Consider the following 21975-nt stretch of genomic DNA (forward strand, 5'->3'; position numbering starts at 1 on the left):
TGACACTGTTTACAAGCACAACTCCCTGGCACTCCGGACCCCTCTCCTTCAGTTCCGCCGCTTACAGCCTTCCTTCTCGCTACTTCATCTCCAGTTTATGCCGGTTACCGCGGCCTCCGCCCTCACGGGGCTGAAGGCACCATGAGGGCAGGTCCACGTCTGTCTTCCTGGCTGCTGAGTGTTCCAGTGCCTAGCGCAGTGCCTGGGATCCCAACAAACTCATTCATTTGTTGAATGAATCAGGAGAAAAATATCACCCTGCATGAATCAGCAGGGTCTATCACTTTACTTTTGGCTTCCTGAGCTTGGCATCACCCAAGTGGAAAAATCTCTGGTAAAATCAGACAGAATTCCGCTTCCCCCCCCTTGCTGCGCCTCTCACACTTGCCAGGAGTCTGGGAAGATTTGGACAGTTCCTCCCCCCTCCTCTGCCAGAACACTACCACTTTCTTCCATCTTGGAGTGGAGGCCAGGCGAGGAAAATTTCAGCTAAGGGAAGCAAGGGGCTGGCGGCTCCGCCGGGCAGCCTGGAGAACAACTCTGATGGACCAATCAGAACATCTGCAAGTTATCGTGCCCTCCCCACCTGGGCACTGTGCAGGTGCTCTGGGCATTCGTTCTAGTCCTCCAAAAAAATAAATGGGCATTATCCTCCCACTTTACAGATGGAAAAATAGAGGCTCAGAGAAGCTAATTGACGTGGCCAATTCCCCCCGCCAGGTGAGCAGTCCGGGTTTAGCACGGACTTCCTCCATGGCACAGGGCCTCCCTTCTGCCACAGAAGCAGCTGAGATGCAGGGTGCAAAGCTCGTTGTGGTCTCTGTTCAAGGTGCCAGATCACAGTGGTCTCTGCGGGACCCAGGCGGAGGTTTTGGCCACCTCCAAGGGATGAATGAGGATAATGATGTTACATCTGCCACCTAGCTTGAACACACCAGAGTATACGTTATAACTGCGGTCACTGCCTGTTCTGGCTTGTGGCCAGGCATCCTGTCCTCACTCTGATGCGAATGAGCCAGGAGGGCTGGAGTCTAAAACAGGGCTCCCTGCATCTGAGGCCCCAGCAGACACCAAGGGGAACAAACCAAACCTCCCCTGTGGGCAGATACAGCACCTGCCGTCCAGGGCTGTCACCTTGGGCGGCTGGGCCACCGCTGGGGAGGCAGGAGAGCTCGATCAACCCCCCAGCTGTGGGGCTGCAGGTGGCTGCATGTCCATGTCCATGCCTGAGGGTCTCAGTCCTCCCATCCAGAGTGTGGAAACACTCTCAACAAGTATCAATGATTCTTTATTACGTGCAAGGAAAACGATAGCGTTTCTGCCTTTGAGGCTCTGAAAGGGCAGGATGGAGAGGAGTCACTCAATATGCCATGGGGAGCCATGGGCGATTGTACAGCAGGGGCGTGAGATGGCTGCACTGAGCTTTAGGGAGCTTACTCGGACAGCAGGGTGTGGACGGGGAGAAGAGGCTTTTATAATGACCAGAACTAACGCGGTAAGCACGCAGGAAGTGCTTTCAAGCACTTTCCAATATTAACTTGAATCTTCACAGTCCCCCCTGAGTGTAAGTTATAACTGTTGTTGTCCCCATTTTACAGATGAAAAGACTGATGTGCACAGAGATGACAAGGCTAGTGGGTGGTAGAGCTGGGAACTGCACCCTCCTGGCTTCCGAGCCTGAGTTCTTTACCACTATTCCATGCTGCTGCTTGCAGTAAAGTAGGCTGGAGGAACAAGCGTTCAGCCCAGGGCCAGGGCAGGGGGCACGGTGAGGGACAGAAGTGACATACTGCCTGTGGCGAACAATCTTTGCCCCGGAGGGCTCTCACGGGGCCTGACCAGGAAGTTATAAGGGGGATGTGAACATCAAGCACTTTTTTTTTTTTTCATTTTTCTGAAGCTGGAAACAGGGAGAGACAGTCAGACAGACTCCCGCATGCGCCCGACCGGGATCCACCCGGCACGCCCACCAGGGGCAACACTCTGCCCACCAGGGGGCGATGCTCTGCCCATCCTGGGCGTTGCCATGTTGCGACCAGAGCCACTCTAGCGCCTGAGGCAGAGGCCACAGAGCCATCCCCAGCTCCCGGGCCATCCTTGCTCCAATGGAGCCTTGGCTGCGGGAGGGGAAGAGAGAGACAGAGAGGAAAGCGCGGCGGAGGGGCGGAGAAGCAAATGGGCGCTTCTCCTGTGTGCCCTGGCCGGGAATCGAACCCGGGTCCTCCGCACGCTAGGCCGACGCTCTACCGCTGAGCCAACCGGCCAGGGCTCAAGCACTTTGATCTGCACAGAAAAGAACAGTATCTAAGGTTACTTGTATTGATAATAACAACAATTGCAATGTTCTTGGCCAACAGCCCACACAGGACAACTTCTTTCATGGAAAAGAGATTTTAGAGACACTCTCAAATAAAGAAATCTTATCACAATCATAGCTTCTCTTGACTAGCCACTCCTTTCTCGATCTTACGAACTTGTTTACTGAATAGGGGGGAAGCCTCGCTTAGATGCTAACCTGGCTTTAGCACCTTCTGGCTTTGGATGTTTCATCACCTCCACTGTCCCTTTCACAAAGTGGGGGTTTGCTAGGAGTCACCAGGTAGGTGGAAGGAGAGGAAGGGAGCTGGGACAGAGGCTGGGGGAGGGGCAGCGGCTGCTGGGGGCGGGGCAGGGAGGAGGCAGCTGAACCAGGAAGGGCTGCCTGAGATCCACAGGCTTCCTGTGCTGTTCCAACCAGATTACACCTGACTCCTCTGAGCGTTCAGTTACAACATCATAAACAAGAGGACTGATATGAGTAATGCTTGAGAAGAAAACCGAGATTGAGGCTGGACGGCATCACTAAGATCCTTCCCAGCTCTAAGAGTCTATGAAGAAACCATTTGTCATGACACTTTCTCAAGAAGAAAGCGTTGAGAGGCAGGGAACTCTGAGAACAGCTGTGTCTGGCTGGATTCTGGGCCTATCCCAAACAGGGGTCAGCTGGGCAAGAGCCACTCGGGGAGCCCAGCTAGCAGCCCAGCCGGGGCATTTCCGTGGAGCAGTGGCATCCCAACCACAGCCAGAGAGTCTGGCTCCCTCCCTGGGCCTTGGGAGCCGGGGTCGTCTGGGATAGTGTCTCGTGGAGACTGGGTCCTTCCTGCACAGCCCCCAACAGGTTGTGGGGCTAGCGGGCTTAGGGAGGGCCTCTGCCCAAGCACAGACTGGAGGGCCACAGGCCACGTTCCCAGGCTGGAGGAAGGAGCTGGTGTGGGGCTCAGCCCTGCTGAGTGGGAGGAGGGCAAGAGCACTGACCTGGGCAGCAGGCGAGGTCGGGGGCCCAGCAGAGGGTCTGTCACAGGCCACAGGCGAGGTCCAGGGCCCAGCCAGAGGGTCTGTCACCAGCCGTCTCTCCTCTCGGGTCTGTTGTCAGATGCTTCCGAATGGCCCAGCCACAACCCTGCTCGACTCCTGACCACAAAGGTGGCTGGTCCAAGGCTCTGTGGCACAGGAACAATGAAGCAATCTCAGTGCACACGGGCATGGATCCCAGCCCTCCCCTAGCCTTCCTATGGCTCCTCCCCCCGCCCAAGGAAGCCAGGGCCCCCGCCAGGTCCAACATGCTGGTCAGCATCTTCCCCCAAGGCCTGCCTCAGCGGAGCTCTGATGGGGTGAGGGGCACCCCAGATGCAGCTACGGTTCTCAGCCTGCCCCCCACCTCCACATCCAGCTGCCTCCCTCTGGGGTGAGTGAGCAAGGGGCCACCCTTCATCTCAACTGAGCAGGAGCCCGAGAGCAGAGGGACCATGGTGGATGGAGCACTGCCTCGGGAGTCCAAGCACCTGGGTCTCTCCACCACTTCCACCGAAGCACCCTACTTTCCCTCGCTGGGGTGGGGGACTTCAGCCTAGATAGGCAGACACTGCAGCAGGACTGAGCTGGGAAGGTCGAGGGGCCAGCACCAACCAGTGACTTCAAGTAGGACTTCAGAATCATTTAGCGGGGGACATTCCTAAAATACAGCTTTAAGGTCCTTACGCTAGCCCACTGAATTAGATTCTTCTGAAAGGTGCCCAGGACTATGCGTTTTACCAGGTCCCCCACATGGATGCACATGGAATAATACCCAATGGACTGTGTGCTGGGAAAAGGCCAAGGCCAAGAACGCAGCTTTGCTCCTATGCATAAAGGCTCCTGTCCGTCTCCTGAAAGCAGCCCATAGGAGCCCAGCCTCTGCAGACAGACCGGCCGGGGGACCCGGGCAGCTGCTGAAACCTCTCTGCGTCTCACTTTCCTCCCAGACAAAATAAAGATTGGAGATGGTCTCTTGGGCCCTTCCAGATATAAAGTTTTAATGTCAGAACTGGTGAACCCACTGAGAAAAGAATTTGAAAAGAAAGTTCAGGGTGAGGCATTTTAAGAAAGTATTTTCCCTTATAATTGGTTTCTTCTTAAATATTCTTTTTAAATTCTGAAAATAACATGCTTATGAAGAAAGAATAAAACCATTCAAAATAATGCACAATGAAAAGTCTGCCTACTGCCTGACCTGTGGTGGCGCAGTGGATAAAGCGTCAACCTGGAAATGCTGAGGTTGCCGGTTCAAAACCCTGGACTTGCCTGGTCAAGGCTCATATGGGAGTTGATGCTTCCTTCTCCTCCCCCCTTCTCTCTCTCTCTCTCTCTCTCTCTCCCCTCTCCATAATGAGTAAATTTAAAAATAAATAAATAAATAAATAAAAGAAAAGTCTGCCTACTATCCCAGACCTCTGCTCCAATCCCAAATATCCAGACTGTCAAGTTTCTTGTTTGCTTTCTTCAAAAATTATCCACAAGTATTGATAAATATTAATCTATATCTGTGCTTGTATTTTTATAGGAAAGTTTTATTCTTTTCAAAAATTTTAAAAATCTTATTATTGATTATATAAAAAGAGGAATGGAGAGAGGGAGAAGCATCGATGTGTTGTCCCACTCACATATCATTCATTGGTTCACTCCTGGATGTGCTCTCACTGGAGACCCAACCCACAACCTTGGCGAAGGAGGACGATGCTCTAACCAACCTAGCTATCCTGCCACGGCAGCCTGTGGTTTTATTTTAAACCCAACCCGGAACAAATTCCTGGTACTCTATCTTTGTTTTGTTAGTTAGTATACATCACACATCTACGCACAGCACATAGATCATTCATGTAGTAACTCAGAGTGTTGCATTGAAATAGGCATTATAATTTACACGAATCTATCCTGTTAATGGATGTTTCAGTTGCTTCTACATTTGTGCTGCACAAACAAAGCAGCAGCGGGCACCTTTGATGACATATCTTTGTGCCTATGTTTGAGGTTAGCTGTAGAATGAATCCCACGGTTAGGAGTCAAAGGTTAGGTGTATCTAAAACTCTGATAGATGTTGCCAAATTGCCTCTGAAGAGGCTGAACCAGTTTGCACTGCCCAGCCATGCATGAGAGTGCCTGTTGCCCTCCGCCCTCAACAACACTGCATTATCATGTTTTTAAACATTGCCAATACGAGTGATGAAGAGTGATATTCTGTTTCAGTGTGTAATTCTTAATTATCAGAAAGAGCGGACATTGTTTTTATGGTCTTGATCAGTTGTCACTTGCATTTGTTTTTCTTTGAACTGTCTGTTTATACCTTTTCTAATTTATCTTACTGAGTGTTAAGAGGTTTCTCTAAATCAAAGCCATTAACTTCCTGTCATGTGTATTGCAAATTGTCATTTGTCTCCCCCCTTTCCTAGTGTTATTTATGGCATCATTTGCTTACAGAAATGTCATATTTTGCTGTAGTTAAAAATATTTCCTACTAGAGGATCCTAAAAATATTTGCTCCTGTTCTTCACTAGTATTGTTAGGGTTTTCTTTCTTTTTTTCTTTAATTTTAATCTTTCCCTCCTTCTAATCTTTTCCCTCTAGAATTTGCTTTGGTGTTAGGAGTGTGGTAGGGTCCAGCTTTGTTTTTTTCCCCAGCGGGCTTGATAGTTGTCCCAAACCATGTCTGAATAATCCCTTTCCTTCTCCCACCATCACCCTCCCTCTAGATTCAAAATCTCAATTTAACTATGTAATAGGATGGGTACAAAGAGCATGACCTGTGAGTCAAGCGCTAGCTCAAATTCCAGTTCCACTAGATCTAGAAGAAATTACCTAACCTTCTTGGACCTCAGTTTCCTTATCTAAAAATGGGGACAACAATAGCACTGTCTGTACAGGCTTATTGTGAGGAGTGAATGAGTTATTTTAGGTAAAGGATGGAGAAAGATGAAACTATGTGCTGTCTACAAGAGACTCACCTCAGTTGTGAGAACACACATAGGATGCAAGTGAAAAGATGGAAAAGATATTCCACGCGTGGTAACAAAAAGAGAGCAGGGATGCCCATGCTTACATTACAAAATAGACTTGAAGTCAAATATTGCCACAAAAGACAAAGAAGGATATTATATAATTATAAAAGGTCAATTCTCTAGGAGGATATAACAATTATACATACATATGCACCTAAGAGCAGAGTACTCAAATATATGAAGCAAACATTGACAGAGGTGAAACAGTAACACAATAATAGTAGGAGACTTCAACAAACCACTTTGAATGGGTCGAACAACCAGACAGAAGATCAATAAGGAAAAAGAGGACTTAAACACTATATATTCAATGTTATAGACTGACTGGACCCCCCCACACACACACATACACCACTCCACCAAACAGCAGCAGAACATACGTTCTTCTCAAGTGTACATGGATATTCCCCAGGACAGACTGCACAGTAGGCTCCAGCTGAGGGGTGCAGAACAGTGCCTGGCATTCGGGAACTACTATATGTTGGCGATTACTATGATCACCACTGCATAGCAAACATGCTTTGTCTTTGCCTAATACACTTTTCTGTCCCATTGATCTGTGAGCCAGTTCCACCATTGGACAAATATCTACCGGGTGAGCCAAAAGTAGGTTTACAGTTGTTCAAATGGAAAACAATACAATAACTAATAACTAATAATACAAGAATACACTGTGTTTTGCGTACTCACAACTGTAAACCTATGATACTTTTGCCCCACCCTGTATTATTCTGGGTCTGAGGAGCTGGGGAACCACTAGTGAACAGTACTAATAAGAGCTACTCTTGCCAACTCTGGTTAGACTTACTTCCCGTTATGTTTAGTACTTTTACTGATGTAAATATTTCCTTCTATTATACTTTAATAGAGGTAATGTTTTTGTATAGAAAAGCTATATATTTTTGTTTTTAATACTTATTAGTGGTCACCTTAGTATATTTTTATTATTTATAACAGTTTTTTTTTTCAGTGAACTGTCTTGTTCTTTTTTATTCCAGGGCATCAATCTTATCACCTGCAATTTTAATTTTTTTGTGTGTGTGACAGAGACAGAGAGAGAGACAGACAGAGAGAGGGACAGATAGGGACAGACAGGCAGGAAGGGAGAGAGATGAGAAGCATCAGTACTTTGTTGCAGCTCTTTTGTCTCCTTAGTTGTTCATTGATTGCTTTCTCATGTGTGCCTTGACTGGGGCTACAGCAGAGTGAGTGACCCCTTGCTTAAGCAAGCGACCTTGGGCTCAAGCCAGCAACCATGGAGTCATGTGTATGATCCCACACTCAAGCCAGCGACCCTGCGTTCAAGCTGGTGAGCCCACACTCAAGCCATATGAACCTGCGCTCAAGCCAGCAACCTCAGGGTTTCAAACCTGGGTTCTCTGTGTCTCAGTCCAATGCTCTATCCACTGTGCCACTGCCTGGTCAGGCTGCGATTTTAATTGATAAATTGGACTTGTTTTATCACTTCTACTTTCAAAATTTGTGTTGGCTTGTTCTTCTAGAAAAATGTTAAAGGATAAAGGGAATGGTGGTTATTTTTTCCTTGTCCATGTGTATGTCTGTATACCACACATATACACATACACATACATACAATCAAGTTCAGCAATATCCATCTATTCCTACTAAATAAGAGTTAAAATTAGAGGCATGTGCTGACTTTGTCAAATGCCATTTAGGCATTTTTAATATTTATGGAGTTGTTTATATAGTTTTTCATCTTATTTTAACTATTATTTTGTTCAATTATATTAATAATTCTCCTAATATTGGATCTATATTTCTGGAAGATAGCCTCACTTGCTTGTGATGTATTTATGTTTAAATATAATGCTGTGTGATTCTATTTGTTCTTATTAATTCATAAAATTTGCACCAATATTCATAAATAAGATTTTTTAAGTCAATTTTCTTTTTGTGTGTGTGCGTGTTATTTTTGTCAGTACTATGCTCACTTCATAGAACAATTTGCAACCTTTCCTTGTCTATGAGCTGGTATAGTTGGTTCAGTTGAAATAACTAGAATTGTCTCTTCTTTGAGGGTTTGATGGAAATTTAAGCCTAACTAAAGGATTTAGTTTTTGGAGTGGAGCTTTATGAAAACTCAGTTTCTTCTGTGATTATTGGTCTATTGGAGTTTTCTTTTCTTCTTTTCCAAGTGAGAGGAAGGAGATAAAGAGACAGATTCCCATATGCACAATGACCGGGATCCATGAGGCAACTGATCTGTTTTTAACACCTGAGGCAGAGGCTCCATGGAACCATCCTCAGTGCCCAGGGCCTATGTGCTCAAACCAATCAAACCAGGGCCTATGTGCTCAAACCAATCAAACCATGGCTGCGGGAGGGGAGAGAGAGAGAGAGAGAAGCCAGAAGGGGAGGGGTGGATAAGCAGATGGGCGCTTCTCCTGTGTACCCTGGCCGGAAATCGAACCCAGGACCAATGCTCTACCACTGAGTCAACCAGCCAGGGCCTATTGGAGGTTTTTAGTTCTTCTGGGACCAAGCTGATGATTTATATTTTCTCAGAAAACTATCAGTTTTAGCTGGTTTTCAACTGAATTTGCATTTGGTCGAGTGTGGTATCCTCTAAGAATCTTATTTTCCCAATATCAGCAGCTATTTCCCATTTTAATGTTCAATTTTATATATTTAGCTATTAGATTATCTGGACTTAAAAAACCAACAAATGGCCTGACCAGGCGGTGGCGCAGTGGATAGAGCATCGGACTGGGATGCAGAGGACCCGGGTTTGAGACCCCGAGGTCGCCAGCTTGAGTGCGGGCTCATCTGGTTTGAGGGAAAAAAAGCCAGCAAGGGGTTACTCGGTCTGCTGAAGGCCCGTGGTCAAGGCACATATGAGAAAGCAATCAATGAACAACTAAGGTGTTGCAACGCGCAATGAAAAACTAATGATTGATGCTTCTCATCTCTCTCCATTCCTGTCTGTCTATCCCTCTCTCTGACTCACTCTCTGTCTCTGTAAAAAAAAAACAAAAAAAACCAAAAAACCAAAAACCAACAAATGACACAAGATTCTCTTTCTTTTCTTTCTTTCTTTCTTTCTTTTTTTTGAGGAGCCTATTCACTATGTTCATAGCCCGGAAATCGAGGACCTGGAATCAGGGAGAAGGATGAGGAAGGCAGCAAGGGAGGGGCAGCTTGACGACCACAAGTCATTCATCAAACATTAACAAGTGCAAAGAGCCTGCTCACATATCCCCTGGCCTTGAACCCCTGCATCTCCTTTCCCAACGCCCCCACGCCCGGTCCAACCCGCTAGTTCCTTCGACACCCAGCTGTCGCCGCCTTGGGAAACTTTCCTGACTTCCCAGGCAACAGTCGGCGCACTTCCTGGGATACCCCAGGTTACGTTTCTGTTTCATTTGGAAATAATTTCAACATTATAAAGTTAAAAGTACAAAACCAATAGAATTGACAAATGCGAACATTCTGCCATTTGGGCTTCAAATGTTTTCATTTGTTGTTAAAAGAAGTGTTACTGACAAATCAGAAGGCCTCCTTTCCCCCTGGCAGCTCCTCTCTCCCCTCTGCTGACCACTGCAAGCATACACCTGGTGGTGGTAGGCACAACATCGCAACACATCTGTATCCATAAGTCACAGGCAGTCTTGTTTTGTCATTAACATTAAATTTCTGCTAATGGTATTATTCTGCATTTTCATTTTTTTCAGTATTTTTGAGATTTATTCATGCTAATACAGAATATGTGTGTGTGTGTGTGTGTGTGTATCAGCTCTACTGAGGTATAATTTACAAAAAATAAAATTCTATTTTTTTTCCCATTTTTCTGAAGCTGGAAACAGGGAGAGACAGTCAGACAGACTCCCGCATGCGCCCGACTGGGATCCACCCGGCACGCCCACCAGGGGCGATGCTCTGCCCATCCTGGGCGTCGCCATGTTGCGACCAGAGCCACTCTAGCGTCTGAGGCAGAGGCCAAGGAGCCATCCCCAGCGCCCGGGCCATCTTTGCTCCAATGGAGCCTTGGCTGCAGGAGGGGAAGAGAGAGACAGAGAGGAAAGCACGGCAGAGGGGTGGAGAAGCAAATGGGCGCTTCTCCTGTGTGCCCTGGCCGGGAATCGAACCCGGGTCCTCCGCACGCTAGGCCGATGCTCTACCGCTGAGCCAACCGGCCAGGGCCTAAAATTCTATTTTTAACTGCTGTTTAACATTCCATTTTTAGTTGTCAACTCCATTATTGTAGACTGCGAAGGTACTGAGGTTGAGACCTCTTTCTTGGGTCTCAAACGTTGCTGTCCTAGATATCCCTGGACCTGCCTCCTTATGCACACGTATGAGTTTCTTCAAGTGGTTATACACCCAGATTTGAAACCGTTGGTCAAAAAGTATGTACATTTTCAGTTTTAATTGCTACGGCCCCTGGTGCTTTGTACAGCGTTACGGCAGCATTTCTGAAGCTGTTGTCGTTATCTGTTGACTTGCCTCCCACTCCTTCCCCATGAATTACCAGAGGCCATGCGTGTGACTGGCACTCAGTGAACACTTGATAAATGAAAGGATGAGCTCACTGTCTAGCAGAAGAGACAGATTCAAACGGGACAAGTGCAAGGTGATCTGATCCACCCCCTGCCCACCCAGGAAGTGCCCCTGAGCCGGGGCAGAGCGTGATGGAAGGGCAAAAGAAGCAGAGGGCAGAGTAGAAAAGTTAGCTTGGGCTTAATCCCAGACGAGCCTCAATGGCAGGCTCTGGGGAGTCAGCGAGCAGTGACCGGGTCAGAGCTGGGCTCAAAGGAGATTGATTCATCAGAGAGCAGAGACCCCCAGCCCCTGGGTGAGGCATAGACTGAGAGCCAGCTCCTCCCGATGCCTTTCTCTCCTCTGTCTGGGGAAAACACCTGAGCTGCCTGGCCTGGGTCTCCTCCCAGACCCGCAGCAGAACACTGGGACCTGGGCCCCCTGCCCCTCCGCTTCGCCGCTCTGTGAGCCCGGGGCCAGGGGCTTGCACACGGCTTCCTGACACTCCGTCCCGCTGCTCCCTGCAGGGGCCTGGGCCAGGGCCCCAAGGAGCCCCCTTCATGAAGCATGGAGCTGGGGCCTGGCTGCCCCACACCTCGTCCCCTGCCGTGGCTCAGGCTCAGCAGCGCTACACACACCTTCAATGTGTCCCAGGACGTGGGGTGGGGGGTGGGGGACATCCTCTCCTTCAGTTCCCTGCTGTCTGTCCTTTAGCAGGTCCCAGCTCTGGGCACCCTGCCCAGAGTGGAGGGGAAGGGGAGAAACACACGACCTTCACTTTCGAGTCCTTTTGTTGTGAGCAACTTCAGCAAAACTGCCAGCAGCACGATAGCAGGTAAGCCGAGGATGTGTGTGTGTGTGTGGGGGGGGGGGGATGGGGCAGGTACATGCCTCTGAACTGGGGGTACGGGGCAGGTACATGCCTCTGAACTGGGGGTACGGGGCAGGTACATGCCTCTGAACTGGGGGTACGGGGCAGGTACATGCCTCTGAACTGGGGGTATGGGGCAGGTACATGCCTCTGAACTGGGGGTATGGGGCAGGTACATGCCTCTGAACTGGGGGTATGGGGCAGGTACATGCCTCTGAACTGGTCTGGATTCTGCCACTTCTGAGCCTGTGTGTGGTTGGGGCTACTACTACCTCTCTGGGCCTCGGCTTTCCCATCTATCAGGAGCACTACTCACACCCGCTCTGCCCTCCTCTGGAGTGTGCCAAGGATTAAGAAGCAGTGATAAGGAATGTGAGGTGGCTGAGTGGCACCAGGACTCGGGCCAGTGACACTGTTCAAGTTGTTCTTTTGGTGCCTGAGAGGGTCTCCCCAAAGCCTGGCCTGGTTCGCAGCCAGGAGGGATCCCTGACTCAGCAACACTTGTGTGCTGGACCCCATGTTTGCCAACCCCCTCCGATTCTGAGAAGACACCCCTCTCTGCCAGGTCTTCAGGCCTCGGAAGTTCTTTTGAAGGGAACAGCTCAAACAGTGCCTGGAGCAACCAACAGGCACTGCCAACCAGCCCAGGGACCCCGGACTGCCCTCTACCGAGCAGGTAAAGGAGCGAGCAAACAGGAAGGCGGGCGCTTCAGTCCCTAAGCACATGCTGGGCACCTTCTGCATCCTCCCATTCATCCTCCGGATGGCCTGTGCGGGGGATTAGTTCGCCATGCTGTGAACAGAAGGCTCACAGAGGAGAAGTGAGCAGGTAGTGAAGCGGGTGGGAGAGCTCCTCAGTGCCTCCCGGGCCGTTTGTCTGTGTGCGTCCTCCTGTCCTCCATGCTCCCATGACCCCCCAAAAGCACAGCTGGTTCCCCCAAGGAGCCCAGGGCGAGTGTCCAGTTGCTCTTTGTGGCATTTCCACTCAAGACACCCAAAGTGATGAAGTCTCCACATTGAAAACCCAATACACAGCCGTATCCCAGGCCAAGTGGCCACATGTCGCTCTCCAAAGACATCAGGATGCCTTGTTCTTTGCCAAGCCCCCATGGCCTGGGCTAGTGCCCCTCTGATTGGACACCATTGTGAGAAGACTCAGTCCAATTGGGGAGAAGACTCTTGTCCCCAGGGCCACCTTCCTTGGTGAGGCCATTCAGTGATGGGGAAGGAAGGCTCGGCTTTATGCTAGAAGCTGGTCTGGCCCCCTTGCCTCTGATCCTCCGAGGATGGCACAGCCTGACTTGGCATGAACAGGAGTCTGTAAGTATGGGGCGGGATTGTATCTCTGCCACGCCCCACCCAGCTCTCCTGATCACTTCTGGGGGGTGCCTGAGCACAACAGCAGAGTGGAAGGGTAGGAAAAGCAGACGGTGGGAGCCCAGGACACCTGGGTCCTGGTTTTCTAGGTGGTCCAGGCCTTATTCCCTCTTGGAACATTACTAATCACCAGGAGGGGGCAGAGGTGACATGGAAGCACCCCCCCTTATCACCCCACCTCTGCACATTTCTCTCAGGTGCTCAGCCTGCCCTAGAAACATAGGATGCAGAGTTCTAATCACAGGTGCTCTTTTAAAGAGCCACGCTCGGTTGGCCCAGAGCCATCAGACAGATCTAGAACAAGGACACAGCATATCTCTAGAGCTGCCCGTGTTCTCATCTCAGCTCCCTTTGAGACCCTATGTTTCATGAGTTGCACCAGCCAACTCATGGGCAAGGTCAGGAGTCTGGCTGGCACCACTCATGCTGATGTGTGAGTGGCAGAAACCATTGCTTTCTCAGGACAGGGAAGAGGTGCAAATGCTGGGCCCACCTCAGGCCAAAGAGTACACACTAACAGCTGCTGATCTTGCTTGAAGTTGACACTTCCCCTAAGCACTTTTATTACAGCCCTTCCCAGAGTGAGTCGGCCCATGGCCCTGAATACTCCACGGACTCCCCCCACCCTGGACAGTCGGTACAAAGAGTGCTCAGCGCTTTATGCTCATTATCTCTATGGTTCTTCCACCAGCTGCTTTTCAGGAGGAAGCACAGAAGAGTCCATGGGATTCAAGAACCAATGGGCCTATAAGGGGCCCACGGTGTTGCCAGTCACCAGCACTTTATGGGAATCCTATTAAATATCACAGGCAGTGAGGAGGAGAGAGAGAAAGCCCTCAGGGCCAAAACCCGACTGGAAGTGGGCTGAGGAGGGACAGCCTGCCTTCCAAGCCTAGAAGGGCGCCCTGGACTGGCCGTGGGGGTCGAAGGAACAGCCACAGTTGCCCTGTGGAGGCTGGGAACAGATGGCTTCGGGTGAGACCAGAGTCTCCAGGAATAACATTTCCTGTCTATAACAAACCCTTGACATGTTTCCAAAGTCCTCCTATCCAGCTGGGAAAGGTGTTTGCATGCCCAGCTCTCAGGTAGGGATGCTGAGAGCAGAGTGCCAGCCCCTATAGGCTCTGGTCCAGAACTAGGTGCTATGTTCTGCAAGAGGTTCTCTTTCCATGACCCAGGGGCCTCTCCGAAGCCTGCTGCTGCATCTGCTAGTGGGAGGGACACACCACCACCTTCCTGGGACTGTGAGGAGGGGTCTTCGTCCCAGAGAAGGGGCCTTCTTCCCGGAGAAGGGCTGGCAGGGACCCTAGTGGCACCCAGCAGAGGAGCCCGACACATGGTGGGTCCTTTCCCCTCTCTGGCAGTGCACGGTCAGCCATGGGCATCCAGTTCTGATTTGGTTTCCTGGGAACCCCACGCTCCCGCAGGTCACCCCATTACGGGGTCCTCATGTAGTCAAGGCATGCTAGGGTCACAGGAGCCAGCTTCAGGGCTCTGTGCTCAGAGGCTGTGTCTGAAAGGCAGCAACTCTGGGGCCAGACACATGGTAACTCCCTTCCACGCAGAGTAACAGGCTGGACAGAACCTCCCGTCCTGCGATGCTCTCAGGGAGGTAACTGAAGTCCCTCCGCCATGGGCCCCCTCCTGGCTGTGGTCATGGCTGCTGGCACCCAGGCAGGAGGGATAGCTGTTTTTGGCTCTGAGAAACTCAGAAATCATGTGTCCCCTGTGTGTGTGTCTGGGGGGGCACAATGAGAAGGCAACCAAGTGACTTTGGCCCACTTTTCAAGTTGCTTCTTTTCCAAGTCACTTAAAGACATAACTTAAAGGAAGAGACAATGCTAGAGCCATTGCCATCACTGACCCCATTCCACCTCTCAGAGCCTCCCCTTACCAGGGCTGGGGACTGTGGGGGTGGGAGGAAGGGAAAGGGCCTCGTCTGGTCTGCCTTGTGCTGGGCCAAGGGGGCAGGAGGCCTGTATGTAGGTAGGAGGCCTGGAGCAACTTGCTGCACCTTCTGTGCCTCAGTTTCCTCATCTACACAATGACGCTGGCAGGCCCCAGCTCTAAAATATTGCTCTCCCCTGTCTCAATTTTCCTTTCCCCGTGGAGAAGGACAAGGTGAACTCAGGAAAAGTTCACTCCAAGGGCAACAGATCCGATGTCGTACATTTCTTCTGGGGACAGGAGTTGGGGAGAGAGCAGAGATAAGGTGACAGACCACCAGGGTGATGCTGAGAGAAGAGGGACTCGCCAACATGGTTCTCCTGCCTCTTCTCCAGCACGTGTGGTTTGTTAAAGGAGAAAGGCCCTCTCCTGGTCCCCCATCCTCCCCCAGACACCTAGGAACTTCCACGTGGCTTCCACCAAGGCTAGTAGGAGACCCAAGCCCAGAACTGGGCTTCCTCTCCCCGAAGCCAACTCTCATGATCTCCCTGAACCCACGGATAGCAGAGGCCCCCAGGTCCCTCTGCTCAGACGAGAGGTTTCCATGAGCAATTTTTTCCTGTCCACAGACAATTCTGATCCCTACAGTGTTTACACCCATGACATCCGGGAGCCCCATGCGGAAGTTGTGACTCCTTCCATTCTCAGGGAGGAAGAAAGGGGACGCTGGGTTGGGGAGTCTGACCCAGATTGGACTAGCGGTCTAGTTGGCCCCTGCCCCTCCAGAGAGCATCAGGTCAAGGCAGTGCATCGGAGGCCGGCTCTGTAGGACCTGCTATGGGATGTTGGTGAAGCCACAGCGCCCCTGGATCTCAGTTTCCCCAGGTTCATCATCGATATCCAAACTTTCTCTCGCTAGGCCAAGGTGAGGATGTAGGCAAGAAGCTTTCTTTGAAAGTATAAGAGAAAAAGAGGCACCCTTTGCCTCTGGGGGCCCAGGAGTCCAGCACGCCCAGCACAGAATGCGACCCCCAGCAGCAGCAGCCGCGCGCAGTGACGCTGTCATAACTCATCACGGTGGAGTAGACTGCAGAGGCAGAGCGCACCCCTCCCAGCTCAGCCCAGAGAGTGGGCAGCACAGCCCGGGGGAATCCCTGGGTGGGGGTGGTCCAAGGAGGCAACTCCCAGCCGGCTGGCAGGCAGGCGGCGGGGAACCCCAGGCAAGCCTCTCGCCCACCCTCCTCCCCCACCACCCACTAAGACCCGGCCCTCCCTAGTCCGTGGCCCATTCCACCCTCTCCTGGGTCCAGGCTGGGCCATAGCCAACGTGGCGAAGGAGTGTGGCGCAGTCTCCCCCACCCCCACCCCTCCCATTCGGAGGTGCCTGAAAGCTGGGAGCATGCAGCCCTTCCCCACCCTCCGCTGTCCAGGACCCGGATTCTGCGCTCCTTCTCCCGGCTGGATCCGTGCTGGCTCAAACCACCCGCGTGCTCACCACTTCCGCGCCCTCCGCGCCGGCCCCAGCCCCAGGCAAGGTGCTCAGGCCCCGAGATGCGGCGACAGACCGCACGCACGCTCCCTACCTGGGAGGAGACTGCCCGCGGGTCCTCCTCGCCGGCTTGGTGATGCCAGCCCCACCTGCCAAGGGACTGTCAGCAAATTCCCCCCCTGCATCACCGCGGGAGCGGCATCCCGGCTCCTCCCCGGCAGGAGCTAACCATGGCCCCGCCCCAAGGCTGCTATGACTCGCCGCCGGGGAACCCAGGCGGGACTATCTTATCCAGAGGCCCAGGCTCCGCCTCAGAGACCTTGACCAGGAACCTTCTGCAAATTACCACCGCAAACGCACAAGGCTGCCTGCTGGTCCTTGGCTGACTAGCTCCAGCATCCTCCAATGCTCTGGGCCTCGCCTGCTGTCTTTCTGCTCTCTGCCTACCCTAAGCGCTCACCCCACCCTAAGCTGTCCACTGAGACGTCCCTTACGAACCTCCCAATCCTATCAGCCAAAGCATACAAACAAAACAGAACAAAACACCAAAAATACACAACCCCACAAAGATAGCAGCAGTCTGCTCCACCCAGGGACCAGCTCCTGGCACCAGCCCAGTGGCTAGTTCTTAGTTCGCCTCCCTTTTCCCCAACAAAGGAAAGATCCACCAACTGGCCATAGTAGTCGAAGGGAGTGGACTGGGTCATTTCCAGTTTCCTGTGGGGCACAGTCCTACAGGTCTCCAGTTTCATCAGAGTCTTGTTTACTCTGCTAGAGAGGACTAGTTTGGAGGCAGCAGCCAGTGTTTGAACCCCAGGCCAGCCTCTCGCCCCAAAGGTCAGTATGAAGAGTAAGGGGCAGTAGGAAACAGCCACTCTCACTCCCCCGTAAGCAGGGGCCTGGGCACGTTTATTAAGTAGACATTTTCCAGTCCTTGCTGTACAAAAGCTAAGGGCAGAGGAGGGCTGCTAAACAGAATCTGGAAGTACTCTCAACAGTTTTATAACGGGAAGAAATTTTTAGAGTTGTTAGCAATATTATAACAAGGTGGTAGAGGAAGAAGCAGTGTGAATGCAATGTCAAAAGAGCGTGGGAGAGAGCCAAAGGGTAGCTATGCTTTCAAGGGTTGGTTCCTCATAACTGGCCGCACAGTGTCCCTTCCAGGTGGATACACCCTGTTGTGATTCTCTGCCGTGCACCTGCCTCCCACTCCCAAACCCCACCCTCTGGCTCTCCTGATTCAAGCACTCTGTGAAAACCCAGAGTGAGCCACGAGACACATTCTGTCAAGATCTGTCCATTTCTTCTCTCACTCACCCATTCATTAGTTTATTCTTTCATAGGACAGGAAGGCTTTTGGATGTCTACTATATAGGGCAAGAGGGCACCAGGGGTCTGGGTTCTAGCCCTGGCTCAGCTGTTAGTATGCTGTGCATCTTGGGTAACTTGCTTGATCTCTCTGTTTTTTCTCTATAATATCAAAAGCCTGGGCTAGTTGAGTTCTAAGGTCCCCCCAGCCCTAACATTTCTATGATTCTCTTCTAGCATGAGGGCTGGCAGGAACAAAGATAATCCAGATAAATATAAGAGTAGTGTTTAAGAACCTTGATCTGAATCACAGCTGGGTCACCTAAATATGAGACTTGACCTCTCTGAGCTTCATTCTTTGCATATACAAAAAAATGTGGAAATTAATAATAACAATCCTCAGGTGTGATTGTGTGAATTAAATGAGATATTATATACAAAGTAGATGCTCAGTAAATATTAATTGTTGCTGCTGCTGTTGTGGTGCTGGTGGGAGAGAGTAGAACCTGGACAGAGGCAGTTTGTCCTGTCACAGTGAGGAAGGATCAAGGGTCTTGTGCATGGGATAATTGCTGTTCCTTTAGAAAGGCCCTATGTTAAGTGGAAAGAGCATGGTCTTTGGATCCAGTTGAACCTTGGTTTAAATCTGGGCTCTGCCTCGCCTGACCAGGCGGTGGCGCAGTGGATAGAGCGTCGGACTGTGATGCAGAGGACCCAGGTTCGAGACCCCGAGGTCGCCAGCTTGAGCGCGGGCTCATCTGGTTTTAGCAAAAAAGCCCACCAGCTTGAACCCAAGGTTGCTGGCTCCAGCAAAGGGTGACTCGGTCTGCTGAAGGCCCGCAGTCAAGGCACATATGAGAAAGCAATCAATGAACAACTAACGTGTTGCAATGCGCAATGAAAAACTAATGATTGATGCTTCTCATCTCTCTCCGTTCCTGTCTGTCCCTGTCTATCCCTCTCTCTGACTCACTCTCTGTCTCTGTAAAAAAAAAAAAAAAAAAAAAATCTGGGCTCTGCCTCTTACTAGCTATGTGACCTTATCCTAGTTACTTAACTATTCTGAGATTAATTTTCACATTTGTAAAATGGATACCATATGCAAATGAAAGGAGGTACCCACCTCATAATGACTGTGACAAAGTTTTAGTCAATGGATATTTTTTACTTCTGGACAGAATATGTTTTATTTCTGAGCCTCATTTTCCAAAAAGAAGCTGCACGCTGTCCACCTCCCTTTGTGCAAGCAGGACCATGGACATGGGGATGAAGGTGAGGGCAGCTTTGATGAGTTGGCCACTCAACAAGACACAAAGAACCTGAGCTTCATGCTGACCTGGAGGAGAACAGCCCTGGACTGCTGACCACCTTGGTCTCTGTGACAGCAGCTAAACCAATCATCTCACTGATAAATTTAGTTTCCTCTTTTTCATGCCCACAGCAGATGAGCAGGAACATATTGGAAGAAGAAACGACATAAAAAAACAATCACAGTGAAATCAGCAAAAGTCAAGATTAAGAGGAAATAGAACAACCATAAAAACCCAGCAGTTTGTGGCTGTTTGGTCCAGCTCTCTCCAAGAGGCCTCGGGAGCATCATTATATTACAAACCAATGTGGGAAATACACCAATGACAACAATCCGGAATTGTTCTGAATGAAATTTCATTTTAGCCCTGGCCGGTTGGCTCAGCGGTAGAGCGTCGGCCTAGCGTGCGGAGGACCCCGGTTCGATTCCCGGCCAGGGCACATAGGAGAAGCGCCCATTTGCTTCTCCACCCCTCCGCCGCGCCTTCCTCTCTGTCTCTCTCTTCCCCTCCCGCAGCCAAGGCTCCATTGGAGCAAAGATGGCCCGGGCGCTGGGGATGGCTCTGTGGCCTCTGCCCCAGGCGCTAGAGTGGCTCTGGTCGCAACATGGCGACACCCAGGAGGGTCGCAACATGGCGACGCCCAGGATGGGCAGAGCGTCGCCCCCTGGTGGGCGTGCCGGGTGGATCCCGGTCGGGCGCATGCGGGAGTCTGTCTGACTGTCTCTCCCTGTTTCCAGCTTCAGAAAAATGCAAAAAAATAAAAAAAAATGAAATTTCATTTTAAAAGGAAAGCAATTATATGATAGATTTAAAAACGATTATTGATCAAAAATGGTTAACATAAAATAAAACTTGTATGCTTACGGGTAAAAACCTTTAGCATCTTAAAAACACTCACCCATGCAAAATGATACCTTCTTCAAGGGTAAGAAAGCAGAGACCTTGGCTTATTGATATTTATCTTCTCCTCCACTAGATTATAAGTCCTGCTCCTGGCCAGTTGGCTCAGTGGATAGAACATTGGCCTGGTGTGTGGACGTCTCAGGTTCGATTCCCAGTCAGGGCATACACGAGAAGCACCATGTTCTTCTCCCCCCTTTTCTCTCCTTTTTCCTCTTTCTCTCCTCCCACAGCCAGTGGCTCAACTGGTTTGAGTGTCGGCCCTGGGTACTAAGGATAGCTCGGCCGATTCAAGCATTGGCCCCAGACGGGACTGCCAGTTAGAACCCAGTCGGGGCACATGCGGGAGTCTGTCTCTCTATCTCCCTTCCTCTCAATGAAAAAAAAGATTATAAGACTTATTAAGGTCACATTGTATCTTATTTTTCTTTTTATTCCTAGTATCTAGCACAGTGCCCTGACTCCATAAATACGTCTTCATGGTTATGAGAAGTCTGTGTTACCTTAGAGGCCAGAGCTTAGCGGGGACCCCGTAGCTGATTTGAAATACTGATCAGTGAAATTGCTTGAGGTCCAAGACCGTTCTAGTGAAGAGCTGCCGAGGCACAGCCCTCGCTGCCAGGAGTGTGATGAGCCCACGGTGGCCCCAGGAACTTGCCCTGGTTGTCTAGAAATCATTTCATCAGAAACTCTCCCCTTAGCTCACTATATGCACAAGGATATTCACTGCAGAACTGAATAAAATTGCTTAAAACAAACACAACTGTACACAAGCTACACAAGATACGTGGCTTTTCTGTACTGCCCAGATGTGATGTTCAAAATAACCCAAAACGAGAGGGAAAGGTGGGAAAGAGTCAGCTAGGTGTGCTTACTGTCTGTTTCTCGTTCAACTCCAGTGGTTTTAGTCTTTGAGGCAGGAGAGCTGCACTAGTGTCCCACCACTCCAAGGCCTGGTGCTGGTGAGACGGCTAGGTGGCAGGAGGGGGGCTAGGGGAAGGGCACGGACTTCACAGATCATGCTGTAGTATCCAGAAGGCAAACTTATGCCACTGACAGGGACAGTCTTTTCAAGGCAGAACCACATCACTATTCATATGTTAAGTGGCAATCCAGATACTTTGGGGTATCCCCTGTCCCCAACAGCTAAACCAAGACTTTTCAAGAAAGTGAGTCCATTTTGAGAGCTTGGGCTTCTGCCACACCCTCTAATCTGCCTTTCAGAACAGAAGGGAATTTGATTTCCTGTACAGAATGCAGAGGAGCAATGTATTGAAATGGGAAACCTATTTTTCCAGTCTCCCCTGTTTAACCAGATCTGGGGCTGTGGAGTTCAAAAGAAGACAGACCTCAGGCTTAGGGTCCAGAACACAGCACAGACCCCTCATCAGAAGCTGGTATTTCCCTAGGTCACTGGGGCTGTAGTGGAGAAGTCGGGTTCCTCTAAACACTTGGCCCTCTATGGCAGAGAACCTGGGCCTCCCCTGGGTTGGCACAGCCCCGGCCTCCCTGCCCCCCCCTTACCTCCCGCCTCAGCCTAGGGCCCCACTCACCAAGAACCCAGCAGGTAGATGCTCTTAGCTTGCAGCAGCCTCTTATACTAGCACTTCTCTCCTAGAAGAGGGGAAATCATGATTGGTGAGAGGTCCTTGTCATCTATCACCACCAGCCACCACCAGTTATCAATATTGCAAACTTCTAATGGGCCAGGTCAGAGGCAAGTGTTGATGACATCACAAAGAAAGCTCCACTGTTGTGTTGGAATTCTGAGGACACTTGAGAGGAGGGTTCCCAGTGCAGAATTTACCTAAGCAGCGTTTCCAGACAGACCTGTGGGTTTGAGGCCGTGTCACCCCACTCAGTTTTTTCTGGAGCCTGGCTGATGCCTGCAGGATTAGGTCTCTAAAAAAAATACTTGGGTCCCTATGTTGATATTTTATTGAGTAAGGAACCCCTTTTAGTTTTCTAAACTATTAAAACTAT

At 50.4% G+C, this 21975-nt stretch overlaps 1 protein-coding gene across 4 annotated transcripts in view; it reads right to left on the reverse strand.

Annotated features, from left to right (window-relative positions):
* TMEM63C (transmembrane protein 63C) overlaps positions 1-21610 on the reverse strand; it is a 75307-nt gene extending 53697 nt beyond the window's left edge. The window contains exons 1-2 of one of the 4 annotated variants that reach the window (XM_066276605.1): positions 21546-21610; positions 3295-3479 (exon numbers count right to left, since the gene is read on the reverse strand). The gene's annotated coding sequence lies outside the window, so the exon portion shown is untranslated. The other 3 variants (XM_066276604.1, XM_066276603.1, XM_066276607.1) reach the window with 3 other exon arrangements.
* Positions 21611-21975: the final 365 nt, after the last annotated feature.

The sequence above is a fragment of the Saccopteryx bilineata genome, chromosome 4 (genome assembly GCF_036850765.1).
Source record: "Saccopteryx bilineata isolate mSacBil1 chromosome 4, mSacBil1_pri_phased_curated, whole genome shotgun sequence".
Lineage (NCBI taxonomy): Eukaryota > Metazoa > Chordata > Mammalia > Chiroptera > Emballonuridae > Saccopteryx > Saccopteryx bilineata.